Source organism: Suncus etruscus, chromosome X, assembly GCF_024139225.1.
Source record: "Suncus etruscus isolate mSunEtr1 chromosome X, mSunEtr1.pri.cur, whole genome shotgun sequence".
Classification (NCBI taxonomy): Eukaryota; Metazoa; Chordata; class Mammalia; order Eulipotyphla; family Soricidae; genus Suncus; species Suncus etruscus.
In genome coordinates, this window is record NC_064868.1 from 15,864,912 (window position 1) to 15,880,226 (window position 15,315).

The following is a 15,315-nucleotide window of genomic DNA, read 5'->3' on the forward strand; positions in this document are numbered from 1 at the left end:
AAGGGAATCAATGATTGATCATAGTGGGTCTATGTATTGTGAGAACACTATAGTGAAACTTTAAAATCCATTAAAGAAACTAGAGTGAGAAAGTAAACTTCATTTGAAAATATGCTATTGCTTATGTGCTTTCTGCTTTGTATGCTTGATTTTGTTTGTTGTTTATACATCACTCCATAATTTAAAACATTTTTATAGATAAATATATTTATCTAGATATTTATCTATAAATAGCTGATATAGATAAGGAGCTACTCCTAGCTTTGTGCCCAAGGGGTAATTATTACTGGATGTGGTAGAAGGAACCAAACTTAGGCCTCCTGCATATGAGGCATGAACTCAGACTATTAAAAGAAATATCTGGTATTTTGTTACAGTTGTGCTCATGTAGAGCATAAACAGTTGCTTCATTTCATGGACTTAGTTTATGTAACCAATTACTCTCAAATGTGCTTGACACAGGGGAAGCCAGAGAAATAATACTGAGCAGTCAAGTCACTTGTTTTACATGTAACTAACCTAAAAGTGATTCCCAGATCACCATATGGTCCCCCTACCCTGTCAAGAGGGATCTGTGAACACAGAGCCGAGAGTAAGCCCTGAGCACTGCTGGTGTGGCCTAAACCAAAAAAATGTGCCAAGCACTATTCTAAGAGTTCTTCTAAATATTAGTTCATTTTATGGTACTCAAAGCAAATCTAGCTAATTTGCATTTTGAAGTTGGGGAAGCCGAGGCACAAAAAGCCTGAGTAATTTTCCTAGTGTCACATACTAGTCAAATAATTTCTTTTGGGATTTATCTTCAAGCACCCATTTCTATGATCAAGATCTCGATACCTGTTTGGTTAAAATGCTAAGTTGGTTGAGAAAATAATTCAAGTACTTATATCTGACGTGTTGATGCTCCTCATCCCTCCATTCATCCCTTCACCAAATGCGCTTTAAATTTCATCTGTATTCAAAGCAGTGTGACATGCAGTGACAGTGCAAACTCTATGATCTCAGTTCTCATTGAATTTCCATGTTCACAAGGATGAAATCTGTATGCAGATTTTTACAATGAAAGACCTTTGGGGGTGAATATTCTAACAGCACCCCAGATAAAATGTCTCAGGAGATCATATAAAGTAATTTTTGTGTCCAGCATGGGAGAGAAAGGGTCAGCGAATCATGCTTATTATCCTGGAAGAGGTGGCATTTGAATGGAGCTCCAGAAAAGGCAGAATGTTGATGTTTGGAAGAGACTCTTAGCTAAGCAATCCACCCTAAGGACACATTGCTGAAAGAATATGTGTTCGAAATTGGAAACTAGGACATTGACCCATATGGCTAGTAAACAATGTATGAAGGAAAAGGCAAAGGAGGATGAAGCCTACACCCAAAGGTAGGTTGAGAAATCCCATGGAGGCTATCTGAGGCTCCGAGGAGTTGCTGATTTTCTTTTGACAATCTAGGATATGTTTGAGAATGTAGAAGCTATCTCAGTGGCATCTATAGACTTCTGTTGGCAGTGAACAAGAGAGATCATAGAAGAGGAGGCTTTAGCTGCACACAGCATCCTCAAGAAATGAATCCATGGCAAAAATGCTTTGAACAGAAGCACAATGAACACATGACCCACTAATCCCATTCCATTTCCAAAGAAGGAAATATAACACACACATACACACAGACAGATACACACATAACTCAATATTTAAAAAATAGTCGGGACCTGAATCATGCTGTAGGCACACCCTTTGCATCCAAGGCACTTTCTTCCCCACCCCTCAAATATAACTTGGTTCTGAATATCTCTGGGCCCCTGAATACTAGTGGGAATGAATACTATTTTTGATTTTTAATTTTTGAGGTCACACCTGGCAGTGCTCTGGCTTTTTCTTTGGTCTGAGCTCAGAGATCATCACTCCTCGAGAGACTCAGGGTTCCATAGAAGGTTTTGTGCATTTTAACTGGGTTGACCATGTGCAAGACAAGTGCCCAGTTTGCAGTCCTATTCACAGTCACCTGAAGTGGAGTGCAATCTGAGTGTTTGTCAACAAATGAATGGGCAAATGTTATGATGTTTTTGCATTAAAAATTACTAGTTGGTCTTAAAAGGGAAAATAGCATGGCTTTGGGCTAGAACATGGATAAAACCTGCAAATATTAGATCAGCTACAGCACGGTTATACTTATAAGAAACATCCCAGAAATACAAATCCATAGAAAATACATGAGTCGGTGTGAAGGACTAAAAGGAGAGAAACTGGAATAAGATTCCCTAAAGGCTACTGGGGCCCCTTTAAGGAGAGTTAAACTGTTCTCAAACTACAGAGTGAAGGCACTAAATGTCACCCACCTGTACAATTTAAAATTAGGCCACTCACTGAGTCTTGGTCCGTGGGCAAGTTTGTCATTTTTCTGCCTGACAAATAAAAATGATTAGATGGTGATGATTCAGTGAGGGAATCTGGAGCATGGAGTTCAAGGCCTGACCTCAGGTATCCCTCATATTTGTGGGATTGAATAAAGGATTACTTCCTTTGCACCCTAAGACCATTCTGTTAAGAGAACTCCCCATGTGGCTCCGCTTCATCCTGGAATAAGCAAAGTATAGTTGCTAGAATTCCATGAAGTGCAAAAGATCTGTTAGCTCCTGCTGCTAAGACTGTCATGGTGCTGACCAGGACTTACTTGTGAATATTCTTTAACATAGATGCCTATTTTGAACCACTTGTTTGGCCAAAGGAGATGACAGTAATAACGAGCTTGCGTGAGCTTATCTGTGGATTTTAACCATATAAACTGTCTTTTAAATAGCCATTGAATCCATTACTAAATTTGAGATAGCAGAGGGGAAGATAGATTTCTATTTCCTCACTCCCCCTGCTTCTCTCCAGTGCCAGGTGAAGCAAGTAGTTTATGCAATAAGAATAGTCCAAGCATATTTGGGAAAATGTTGACAGCTAACATTCTATTATTGATGCCTAAAATCCTTACCATCTTGGAGAGAGAGAATGACTGAATCACTTCGCTAGGATAGGTGCGAGGAATTTCCCATAATGATCCCATAACTCTGATGTCAACATTGCCCAGTGTTGTCAGCCTTGGTGAAGTTCATTATTGAACTTAGGAATCTGTTCTAAATTGCAAAGAATGACACAGATACTGCTGGAAATGCCAGTTAGAGGCAAAGCTCATTGCTAACACTTGTCAGTTTGAATGAGTCACCACAATATCTCTATGCTTATCAAATCAATTGTCTTTGATAGAATTAGCTATTTTGTAGCCCTGACAGAATTTGATTATAACATTCAGTTATTTGAGCTGCAGAACAATCTAGCTGGGGGGGTTAATATTCCTCAGAGTTAATGTGTTGAAGATTCCATTGAAATTAGAAATTTTGTACATAGAAACCTCGGGTGGCTTTTAGTAACATTCAATTAACGCTAGATTGGGAGATAATTTGCACTAATAGATTCATCTTGCCCCACCCTTGTTCCATTCTGTGTCCTGGCTCTGTCTCCCTCACAGAATAAGAATTCTCAGGTGATATGGAGGTGAGTGTACTGTGTGGAAAAGATTTTCATCGTGATTTCATTCTTCTTTAAGTACAATGAGAGCAATCTAACAGGAAAACAGAATATGAACCACAAAAGTGTTTTCATGGTAGGGATTCAATATACACTATCATAAGAACCGGGGATGTGGCAATCCTTGTGTAGGTAGGCACCCACTAGCACTGCCAGGTGTGGCCCTTGGCAACAATAATTGGTATCCCTGGTAGAGCAGCCACAGCATCAACTGTCCCAAATGTTACTACTGAAAATGGCACTGAGTTCACGCATGAGGTAGGAAGGAAGGAAGGAAGGAAGGAAGGAAGGAAGGAAGGAAGGAAGGAAGGAAGGAAGGAAGGAAGGAAGGAAGGAAGGAAGGAAGGAAGGAAGGAAGGAAAGGAAGGAAGGAAGGAAGGAAGGGAAGGAGGGAGGGAAGGAGGAAGGGACGGAGGGAGGAGAGGGATTGTGAAAGGAAGGAGGGGTGGATTGGATAAGGAAGGAATGAGTGATAGATGCTAGAGAAATGGGGAAAGAAGGAATGAAGGAAAGAGAAGGAAAGAATGAGGGATGGATGGAGCAAAGAACAGAGAAAAGGAGAAGAGAGGAGAGATGAGAAGAGATGGGGATGGGAGAGGAGAGGAAGCAGAAGGGAGAAGAGGGGAGGGGAGGAGAGGGGAAGAGAAGAGAGGTGAGGAGAGGAAGATTTCAGTCATTCTGCAGTCACCACACCTATTGTCAATGAAGAAGAAAATCTTTATCTTTAAACAAACACATTTGTTTTCCTCCTTACAATTAAGTTATACGAAGAAAAATTTGTGTTTGACTTAATCAAAATTCCTTGGTTCTATAAAGTAACCTCAAACTCAACTAGTTCAGATTTATTTTTTGCTCTCTACCCCATTCCTGGCAACTAGTAGAGGGTGTGGTTAAAAAAAAAGAAAGAAACAAACAAAAAGAAGAAAACACCCAGAAAGGTCAAATCTCTTAGAACCCTTAGAGGGCTGGACTCAGTTTGACCTTCTTTGGGGGGAGTAGGAGTGAACACCCGGCAGTGTTCAGGCCTTACTCCTGGCTCTGTACTCAATGCTAGCTGTACTTAGGAGTATCAGGCTTTGAACGAGGCCATTCACATGCACGACAAAGGTCTTACTTGCCCTATTATCACTCTGTCACCTCGGTTGGACCTTTAATCAAAAGAATCTGGGTAAAGTAATGCACTCTGCCTTATTTTTCCTGGACCACTGGAAAATCCAGAGTAACTTTTTCAAGTCCTTGCGATGGAATGTGTGAGCTGGGTTTTGTTTTCTTACTTAACAGGAATGAACACCAGATGCCCTCTGCTTAGTTCAGCTTCCCACTCCCAACTCATTCAGAAACTTAACACCTCGTCCCTGAAATGTTACTGACCTGCTGTCTAAAAAGCATCACCCTGGAAGCAAACACTTGGGAAAAGCAAACACGTAGGCAATAATTTTTTCCTTTCGAGCATGAAGTTCTCTATTTTTTTCTTTTCGTTAGATGGGCAAATTCTGACTCATGTGCACGATTCTAGTGTGCAATGTTAAATTATAAAGCAATTTTAATAGGGTCACAGGTTGTGTATTTTATTTATTTTCTCTTTTTATTGAAGCACTGTGAGATGGTCAGTTCCAAAGTGCTTGACGGTTGAGTTTCAGTCATACAATGGTCCAATACCCATCCCGTTACCAATGCATATTTCCTACCACCAATATCCCCAGATGGGGTCTGAGATAATTTATTTTTGACTTAGTATATATGTATGTGTGTGTCTGTGTCTATAATATACACTAAGTCCAAAATATATAAAAATTATATAGTTATGGGCCCGGAGAGATAGCACAGCGGCATTTGTCTTGCAAGCAGCCGATTCAGAACCAAAGGTGGTTGGTTTGAATCCCGGTGTCCCATATGGTCCCCGTGCCTGCCAGGAGCTATTTCTGAGCAGACAGCCAGGAGTAACTTCTGAGCACCGCCGGGTGTGGCCCAAAAACAAAAAAAAAAAAACAAAAAACAAAAAACAAAAATTATATAGTTATATACATTCATGTATTATATATTTATATAATACTCAATATATAATAATATTTAAATATATTTATATGTAAATATATTTACATATACATGTAGAAATATATGTATTTTATTTTTATATAATAAAATTTATATTTATATAACATAAATATATGTATTTTTGACAATCAATGAATTATCTATGTCAACTCGATCTCTCGGCTTAATTAAAATTCTACCATGGCATTTTATAAAGAATTTTTTTAAAAAGGGTTTTATGTGGAAAAGATACCATAAGCCTCTCAAGAGAAATGTTTGCCCAAGTTGAACAAGTGTTTAGTGCACGATGAGGCATTCGCAGCTGCAAGCAATCATATTACTCTGCCATCACTTATCCATGGAAAAATGAAGATGTTTACGAAAGGCTGTTACAACTTTGATTTTAATAGAGAGTATCACTGTGTGTGACATCAGGGGTGGAGTTGGGTGAAAATAGTTATCTACCGGTATGTTGTGCTGGGGCAGAAGTGATAGCACAGTGGTAGGGTGTTTGCCTTGCACGCAGCAGATCCAGAGCAAACCTTGTTTTGATCCTGGTATCCCATATGATACCCTGAGCCTGGAGCAATTTCTGAGTGCATAGCCAGGAGTAATCATTAAGCGTCACAGGGTGTGGCCCCAAAACAATCATCATCATCAACAACAACAACAACAAAAGATTTAGCTGTTGTGGTTTATTATGTCTCTCCCTGCCCCACCCTGCCCCCCAGTATTCCAAGCAATCCCTGTTTTTAACATTTAGCACCAATATTTATACTTGCTGTTCAAATAAATTCTATTCAATTTGAGAAGCTTAGTGCCAGGATCTCTTCTGAGGAGCTGATCCCACTGCCTCTTCAACCTTCCATTTTGTTTGCACCTCTTTGAGATGATGACAACAATGGCAAAATGTGGTTGGGAAAGTTCCACTTTTTATGTAAAAAAAACCCTCTGCTTAAAATATCACCTGTAGGGGCCGGGAGGGTGGCGCTAGAGGTAAGGTGTCTGCCTTGCAAGTGCTAGCCAAGGAAGGACCGTGGTTCAATCCCCCGGTGTCCCATATGGTCCCCTCAATCAAGGGGCGATTTCTGAGCGCATAGCCAGGAGTAACCCCTGAGCGTCAAACGGGTGTGGCCCAAAAACCAATATATATATATATATATATATATATATATATATGTGTGTGTGTGTGTGTGTGTGTGTGTGTGTGTGTGTGTGTGTGTGTGTGTGTGTGTATCATCTGTACTCTCTTCATCACATTTTGAATTCGGTGCTTCTGACTTGTTTTTACAGGTGAAAGAGCAGAAAATGCTTTTCTCCAGAGTTAGGTTTCTCACCCTCAGCACTATTGGCATTCAAGTATTCCATATTTTTTACACGAAGATCTAGTGTATGTATTGCCAGGGACTGAGTAAGATCCTTGATGTCTATCCCCTAGGGGAAATATTTCATGACAACCAAAATGGTTCTTCAACTGAGCAAGGCAGGGACAATGGTAGAGGGAAACTGACCCTTGGGTGGAGGTTTTGGGGCTGGAATGTTATATGCATCCAACCCTATGGTGAACAACATTGACAATCAAAGGGACTTGAATAAATATGTTTTAATTGTCTCCCAATATTTCCAAATGTTCTGTTAGATGCAGAATCATCCCAGTTGAGAACCACACAGCCAGCAAGAGAAATGTTACTCCTAATTTTTGTCCCTTTGTTGTGGTGGCCATGGATCACTAGCATGCATGGCTGTGAAACTCTCACATATGGCTTCAAAACTCTGGACATGGCAGACTGATGGGGTGTCAGGGATTTTAAAGAGCTGCTGGGATTATGCTCTGTGCATATGGGTGTCAACAGAAATTGATCACTTGGCCTCACACTTGGAAGACCAGTTCTTGACTCAAAGTAGTCAGTGGGTCTCTATAACTATTGGGATTTTGTTCTGTTTGTTTTGAGTTTCTGAGTCCCACCTGGAAGTGTTTTTGGCTTGCTCCAGTCTCTGTACTCACGGATAGCTCCTGGTGGGAATCAGGACCATATGTGGTGCCAGGGATCAAACCCTGATGTGCATGCGCATAGTCACCATTGTACTAACTTTCATGCAACTATTGTTTTTCAAGAACCCTAGGTTGTTTTCCTCTTTCTAATGAGATGCGTTTTAGCTCATTCGACTTACAATAATAAATGTCAAATAATTACAGAAATAGAAATGTAGAATTAAGATGTTTATCTGTGTGGGAATGTGAATAACACAGTGACAATATTTTCAGAACCAATAATTTCTGTGTATAGACTAATAAAGATGTTTTCTGACTTGTGCATTTAATTAAATAAAATGCCTCTTGCTGACATGTTAATATGATTACATTTAGTGATAACTGAATCATCTCCATTAGATAATTATAAAAAGAAATGAACTATCTAGAAAAAATAGTAATAATTTTTCTAATTCTTTATCTATTAAAGTAGGCTGACATGAACAATAATTATTCTTAAATTTGTCCAACAATTCTTGGGAAATTTGAGTCATTCCTCTCCATTGTTAGTGACTAATTTATCATTTGAATAGCTATTTATGAGCACTTTAATTTATTATATTTATCATCATTAAATAATTTGACCGCATGTTTTAAAATAAATGTAGCCAAGTATATTTGCTAATTTTCCTGTTTTAAATGATTTGTTTCTCAGGTTTAAAAATATAAGGAGTTGGAGCCATAGTGCCTTGCATGTGGCTGATCCAGGTTCAATCCCTGGTTTCCCATATGCTCCCTAAGCACTGCCAAGAGTAAATCCTGAATGCAGAGACAAGAGTAAGCAAGGTGCAGCCCCCCAAAAATTTCAGATGTTTTTATACAACTAAAGAATGATAGTTTACAAAATTTTTGATAATTGAGTTTTAGCCATATAATATTTCAATACTAATCCCACCACCAATGTAAGCTCCCACCACTAGAGCTCCCATAGTCCATTATCTTTTATCCCCAATAACCACTTCCACCCCCATCTGGCCACCTTGGCAGGCACAGTAAATTCTGTGGCTTCATCTTAGATCTCATATTTTCAGTGTTGTTGAGTCTATGTATAGAGCTTTGGATGTATAGCTAGACCACTCTCCCTCATTACTTTATTTTGCTCCAATTACTCCATTTTACAACCCAATTTACTCTGAACCCTATTACTCCATTATTTCCCTTTCTCAACTTCTCTCTTCCCACCTTTATTTCTTTTCTACTCTCTCCTTTTCCTTCCTAGGCCCTGTGTCAAGGATGGTCTAGGTATTCCCCATTTACTATATTACATTTCCTAATATTATAGACAGTGGATAAGTGAGCTCATCCTGTGTTTGTCTTTCTCCTTCTCGCTTGAAAGAGACATCTTCCAGTTCCAACCAGGTTGCAGCAAATTGCCTGATTTCATCATTTCTTGTAGCTGCCTAGTATTTCATTGTGTATATGTACCACATTTTCATAATCCATTCATCTGTCTTAGGACTCCTAGGTTGATTTCACATCTTAACTATTGTACTCATTGCAGCATACTTTATTTTGAATAAATACTTATAAGTTATAGGGATTGATACCCCAAAGGGCAATTGCTGGGTCATATGACAGCTCAATTCTATGTTTACTGACAACTCTCTCCAGTGATGGCTAAACTTTTTGAGCCCGAGTGCCCAAACTGCCGCACAAAACCAAAGAATGACCAGTCCTCCCAATGGCCAGTCCGTCCCTGTTGCCAGGTGAGCTGCAAAGCAGACACCGGCACACTCACATATCCTAATTGCCGACCTTCCTGCATGCCAGCTGCAAGGCCTTCAACTGCCACTGCTGGCACGCATACCATTGATTCACCATCTAGGCCTATACTGTTTCCCACAGGAATTGAACCAGACAACCAGCAGGGGATGAAAATTCAATTTTTACCATATCCCCGCCAGCACAAATTGTTTCCCCTATTTTTGATATGTGAAGAGAGATCTCTTGCTGTCTTGATTTGGATTTCCCTAATGATAAGTGATGCTGAGCACTTTTTTATGTGCCTATTGGCAATTTGCTTGTCTTTCTCTCAGAAGTGTCTGTTCATTTTCTCTCCTTGTTTATTGATAGGATTTTTGAATTTGGTTTTTGATCTTTGTTAGTACTTGATATATTATGAATATTAAGCCTTTATCTGAATTGTTGAATTCCTGTTCAGTTAGCAGTTTTTTTTTAGAATTTTTGTTTTTGTTTGTTTGTTTGTTTGTTCTTGGGTCACACCCAGCAGCGCTCAGGGGTTACTCCTGGCTCTACGCTCAGAAATCGCTCCTGGCAGGCTTAGGGGACAATATGGGATGTGGGATTAGAGCCACTGTCCTTCTGCATGCAAGGCAAATGCCCTAACTACATGCTATCTCTCCGTCCCCCTTTTCTTTTATCAGTCTTTTTAGTTTTAATCCTTTTTCTTTTTTTGCCACAAAGATCTTTAATTTGTTTTAGTCCCTTTTAAAATGTTATTGCCTTTTCCAGTGATATCAGACAATTGAAGATACCTTTGAAGGCCACATCTTGGAAGATCCTATGATGTTCTCAATGTGCTTTATAGTTTCTGGACAGATCGTTTGGATTTTAATTGACTTTTGTGTAAAGTGTGAGATATGGATTGAGTTTTAATTTCTTAGATATAGTCATCCAGTGTTCCCAGTGCCATTTGTCCATCTCATGTTCTCAGCTCCTATATTAAAAATCAACTATATATACATATATATAAACTATATACATATATATGGATATGGGGTTTTGTCCTTGGATATACAATTCTGGTCTATTGATCAAAGAATTTATCTTTATTCTATCAGAGGTGGTATTAATCATTATAGGTAAATTTTTTTGTTTTTCTTTTTGTGTCACACTCGGCAGTGCTCAGGGATTATTCCTGGCTCTGCACTCAGAAATCACTCCTGGCTGGCTCAGGGAACCATATGGGATACCAGGATTCAAACCACCATCCGTCCTGGGTCGGCTGTCTGCAAGGCAAACACCCTACCATTATGCTATTTCTCCAGTCCCATAAATTAAAAAGAAAATAAAAATATTAAGTTAAATTCTTTTGAATCACTTATGCTTAATTATGGAAAGGAGCACAAAGTTATTTTTTGCCCACAGAGAGTGGACATTTCTGTGATTATCTCTGCAGGTAGATCTTTTCTCCAGGTCATTACTGAGTTATTGCTACCATGTTTCAACATTTACCTAAGGTAATAGTTTATCACTATCAGAATATCAAAATCTTAAGAATTGAATAAGTATCTTTTGGAGATTATTTTTCAACAATCCATGATTCTCGGTCAGTTTCCACTGTGAATAACACAAATTCTGCTTCTGCTTCAGAAGTGCTGTATGCAAAGCTGTGATAACATTTTCTTTCCAGTCCCAAATCCCAAGTTATTGAAAATATTCACAAGATGATTGCAAATATTTTCATGGATTTGAAAAAAAAATGTTTGTACCACAAAAGCAATTACTCCAGATTTGGCAAGCTCTTGTGAAACTTTGTGTAAAAACATTTCGGCAAATTGAGTCCTGCATGATTAGATAATTGTGGCCATTGTGATGTTTACTATATGAATTGATCAAACAAGTAGATGTGATGCCCCTCATTTCTCTGCTGTCCCTCCTCTAAGACAGACATTTTCTTCTCTCTCTTCTTTCTTTCACCCTCCCTCTTCTTCCATTCCTCCCACCTCTATCCCTTTCTACACCCTTTCTCCCTCCTGGCCCTTGTCTCTGTTGTCTTTGGGTATCAGTGTTTTTTTTTTTATCACTCAGGGATTTATACCCTATATTTGCCAGTATCCAGAGGCATTGTACTGGTCACAATTAAGAGTGGTGTTTTTCCCCAGGAGTGCTGCTAAACACCCCCAGTGCATTGGAACAAGTCATCACCATAAGGGATATGACCCCAAATGGCAAGAAAATATCCAGACTTAGAAACTCTGTACGAGATGATTCATTCAAATGTTTTCTGTATTCTCCAAAACTATCTCGAGATGTTCCTCAGACCTGGAACACTTTGTAAGTGCTAAGTCGGGTACCTTTGTTGGGTATCCATGGCTGTGCCAAATGTCTTACTCATGTGTACCCCCTCTCAGGCTAATTAAAATACGTCTCTTTAGCATTGATTCCTTATCTCAGTTTCCACGACAATTCCTTCAATGAAGATTTTCTACCAGGATACACATAGATCTTTTATACGTGTGTATCCGTATATTTTCCATATTATGATAATGATGGTAGGAAAGCGTTGGACTGCTTTCCCATGGCAACTGGTTTTGAATTGCTGATGCAAACGTGTTTTGAATGACAGCACTTCTGTTTCACTTATCCTTTTAGAATCTGAATTTGAACAATGTGAAAAATGCTTAACTTTTTTTTAAGGGAATGTATTTCTTTAGGCAGAAGTATGCTTTTAATAGGATTGCATTTAATTTGCAAATGAGTGAGCATGTCTGTATCTGGCTTATATTGTTGGAGTTTTGAGAAGTAAAATCTGCGATTCAACAGATGTAAAATGTATTCTTCTAGCCTTCTTCATTTCATTTTATTTTGAAATTATTTGTGAGTTACTGATCTCACCATTTATTATAGATAAAACAAATTTTAGAAAAGATAGGCATTTAGGACACTTTCCTTTTTCTATCTTTTATACTGATTTTTAGTTCAAAATGCAGTCATGAAACTATAGTTGTGCTGAAGGAAATGCTTTAACAAAAAACTGGAACTACAAGACTGTTTTTGCAACTAAGAACTGCTAGTAACTCTTCATTCCTGTTTTTCTTTATCCAGTGCATCCACTTTGGTGCACATTTGCTATAAATTATCTTTTTACATTGGATTTGTTATTAATGCTAAAAATAGCATAGGCACTCTTATGTAGCTGTGGATGTTAATTTATTTCAATCTCAACAACTCTCATTTCAACAGCAATGACTTCTAATATATTTGCAATTAGGGTCATGTTGAATAAGTCGTGTGAGTGAGAGCATCAATACATACATAAAATTATTCAGTAAATTCTGAGTATGTTTAGATTTGTGTACTTGATCTCATGCATACACATGCTCATATCAATAGCTGTTTTCTCTAAAAACAACCAGAATGCAACTTGCTTTGCTTCATTAAAATGCAAGGCTTTATTTTTCCGCTAGTGTTCTATCCGGGTATTTTACCAGGAAAGATGTTTGCGATCCTTTTTAGTTATTTCCTCTCTTGTCACATATTAACTTCTTACTCCAGACATTCATCGATGTGACCTCACTTCAACATCTGCGGTGCACTTTGTAGGGAAGTCACCTATGCTTCTCAAAGATGGCAACTTATGGAATATAAAGTTTTTCCCATCTGCCCCAGTGCTAAGTGATGTTTTGTTTGTTCAGGCCAGCAACTGTTTACTCATTCAAATTACTGAGTATATTTCCTTGTGTACATGTCTTGTCTCCCACTAATTGGTACCCGATGAGGTCTGAGGTAACACAACCATATTCTTTAACTTGACCCTAAGGAGATTCTGGTCTTGCTGTGATTTAGGTTAAGGTTGGCATTTGGGGGAACTGTGTTCCCATGGTATGCCATGAATCTGAGCCAACAGAACACTTAAATCAGCCACTGTGGAACTCACAGAAGGAACAGACCACAGAGCCATCTTGGAGTTGCTTTGTTCTTTGAATCACTACTCCAGTATGGCTTGCATGGTTGACATCCAGCAAAGCCAAAATTTACTTGAAGTAATGTAGTTGGCTCAGCTGTAGACAATGATTGTAAAACTGAAAATCAAATCAGATCAAATTCAGGAGAATATCACTGGCTCTTTTGTGTAATATTTCTTCCCCTCCCCACCCCTCAACCTTAACTGTTTAGAGAATTAAAAATTGCCCCATCAAGAGCTTGTTTACAAATGCCTGGCCAATTTCAAAACGAAGCTGCCTTTGAGTTGTCCCGTTTCATCTCTCTGGAAAATAAATTTGAATCATTGAGAAGTAAATACATCAAGTTAAAAGCCAAAGGCAGTGAAAATCAAGTAAAAGCAAGAAATATACCACACTTTAACTGTTATCCTGGGAAGAGAAAAGACACAGTAATCATTTCTGTGTCTTCTAGCTATTAGTAAATTAAGTAATAGGAATGTGCCATCGAGTCTGGTTTGTAGAATATAGAACAGTATATTTTATATTAAAAATTATTGTTGTGAAAAAAAAGAATGCAATGACCAGGACCACAAAAAAAATTTATTATTGTGAATCAAAGTATGTGAGGACAGCCATTGTTCATTACCATAGAGATTGGCAATGAGCTAGACATGAAAATATAAAGTAAGAAACAAAGATGATAAAGAAAAATATGTGGAGGTAATACTCAGTTACTGATTTTTGGATTATAAGTGATTATTAATTTTTTATTTATGATTATGCTTATTTATGATTTTATTTACTAATTTCATTTTATTTTAAGAAAACCTATACAAATCGATAGATAAGAAACAATACAACAAAATATAAGATACAAAACAGTTTTTGTATCTTCTTTTCCTACTCACTATACCCTATATATAATTATAATGCACTTATAATGGCTTCATTGGTTCATCAGTTTTCACATTTAAAAAACACTGCTCTGTGGGATGGAGTGATAGCTCAATGGGTAGAGCATTTTTCTTGCATGTGGCTGACCTGAGTTTGATCCCCAGACTCCCATATGGTCCCCTTAGCCTGCCAGGTATGGGGATGGGTGCAGCTGGCATCGCTTTGGCATGGTGGGAACTTGGTCTGGTCTCTCCTTCTAAGGTTACCAGCTTTCAGACAAGTGGCTGGTGCACCCATAATTTTTCACTGCTTGCTTTAATCTCTTTTAAGAATAGGTTGATAATATGGAGCTGACTAAATGCAGACATGGTGATGGTGTTTATAGGGGGCACTTTTACCACTCATCTACAGTTCTCTGCAGAGAGAAAGCCAATCTGACCCAAACTCCAAGTATGCCTGTATTGGGGCTGAAGTAAGTAGGACATTTTTTTTTGGTTTTGGGTCACACCCAGCAGTGCTCAGGGGTTACTCCTGGCTCCACGATCAGAAAAAGCTCCTGGCAGACTCAGGGGACCATATGGGATGCCAAGATTCAAAACAATGACTTTCTGCATGAAAGACAAACGCCTTACCTCCATGCTATCTCTCCAGCCCCAGTAAGTAGGACTTTTTTGGAGTGAGTGTGCATACCCTTTCCTCACCTTCTTGTACTTCAGGAAAACCTGTGTGCCAAAACCACACCCCTACAAAAGTTTTATTATCAGCAATAGTGCTTGAAATTCCTGGAATACGAAATCCATGCCTGTGCAACAACCCCAATTTTTAAAATACTGACATCTTCTGAAGAACACACCAATTCAGAGGCCAATGTGTATTTTAAGCCACCTAGTGTTCAGAAACAACAGAAATACAGAATGATTCATTAGCAACAAGGACTTTACAAACCTTCTGATAACCATTTAATGACCTCACTGCAATATACAATAATTTCCACAAATTTTCTCGTTACTGTACCCTATTTTTCTTGCATTGTCTTTTTAAAATAATTTTGCAAACAATTACCTGAAAACAAATGTATTATGATCCACTATGTGATTAAATGGTAAAATTCAGTGAAAGCTCTGCCCGTGGAAATTATGGGATACTGACTGCA

The 15,315-nt window shown here is 38.4% G+C and overlaps 1 protein-coding gene across 1 annotated transcript in view; it reads left to right on the top strand.

Moving 5' to 3' along the window:
- Positions 1-15,315, top strand: part of ARHGAP6 (Rho GTPase activating protein 6) — a 289,551-nt gene that overhangs the window by 99,597 nt on the left and 174,639 nt on the right. The gene's annotated exons all lie outside the window — the stretch shown is intronic.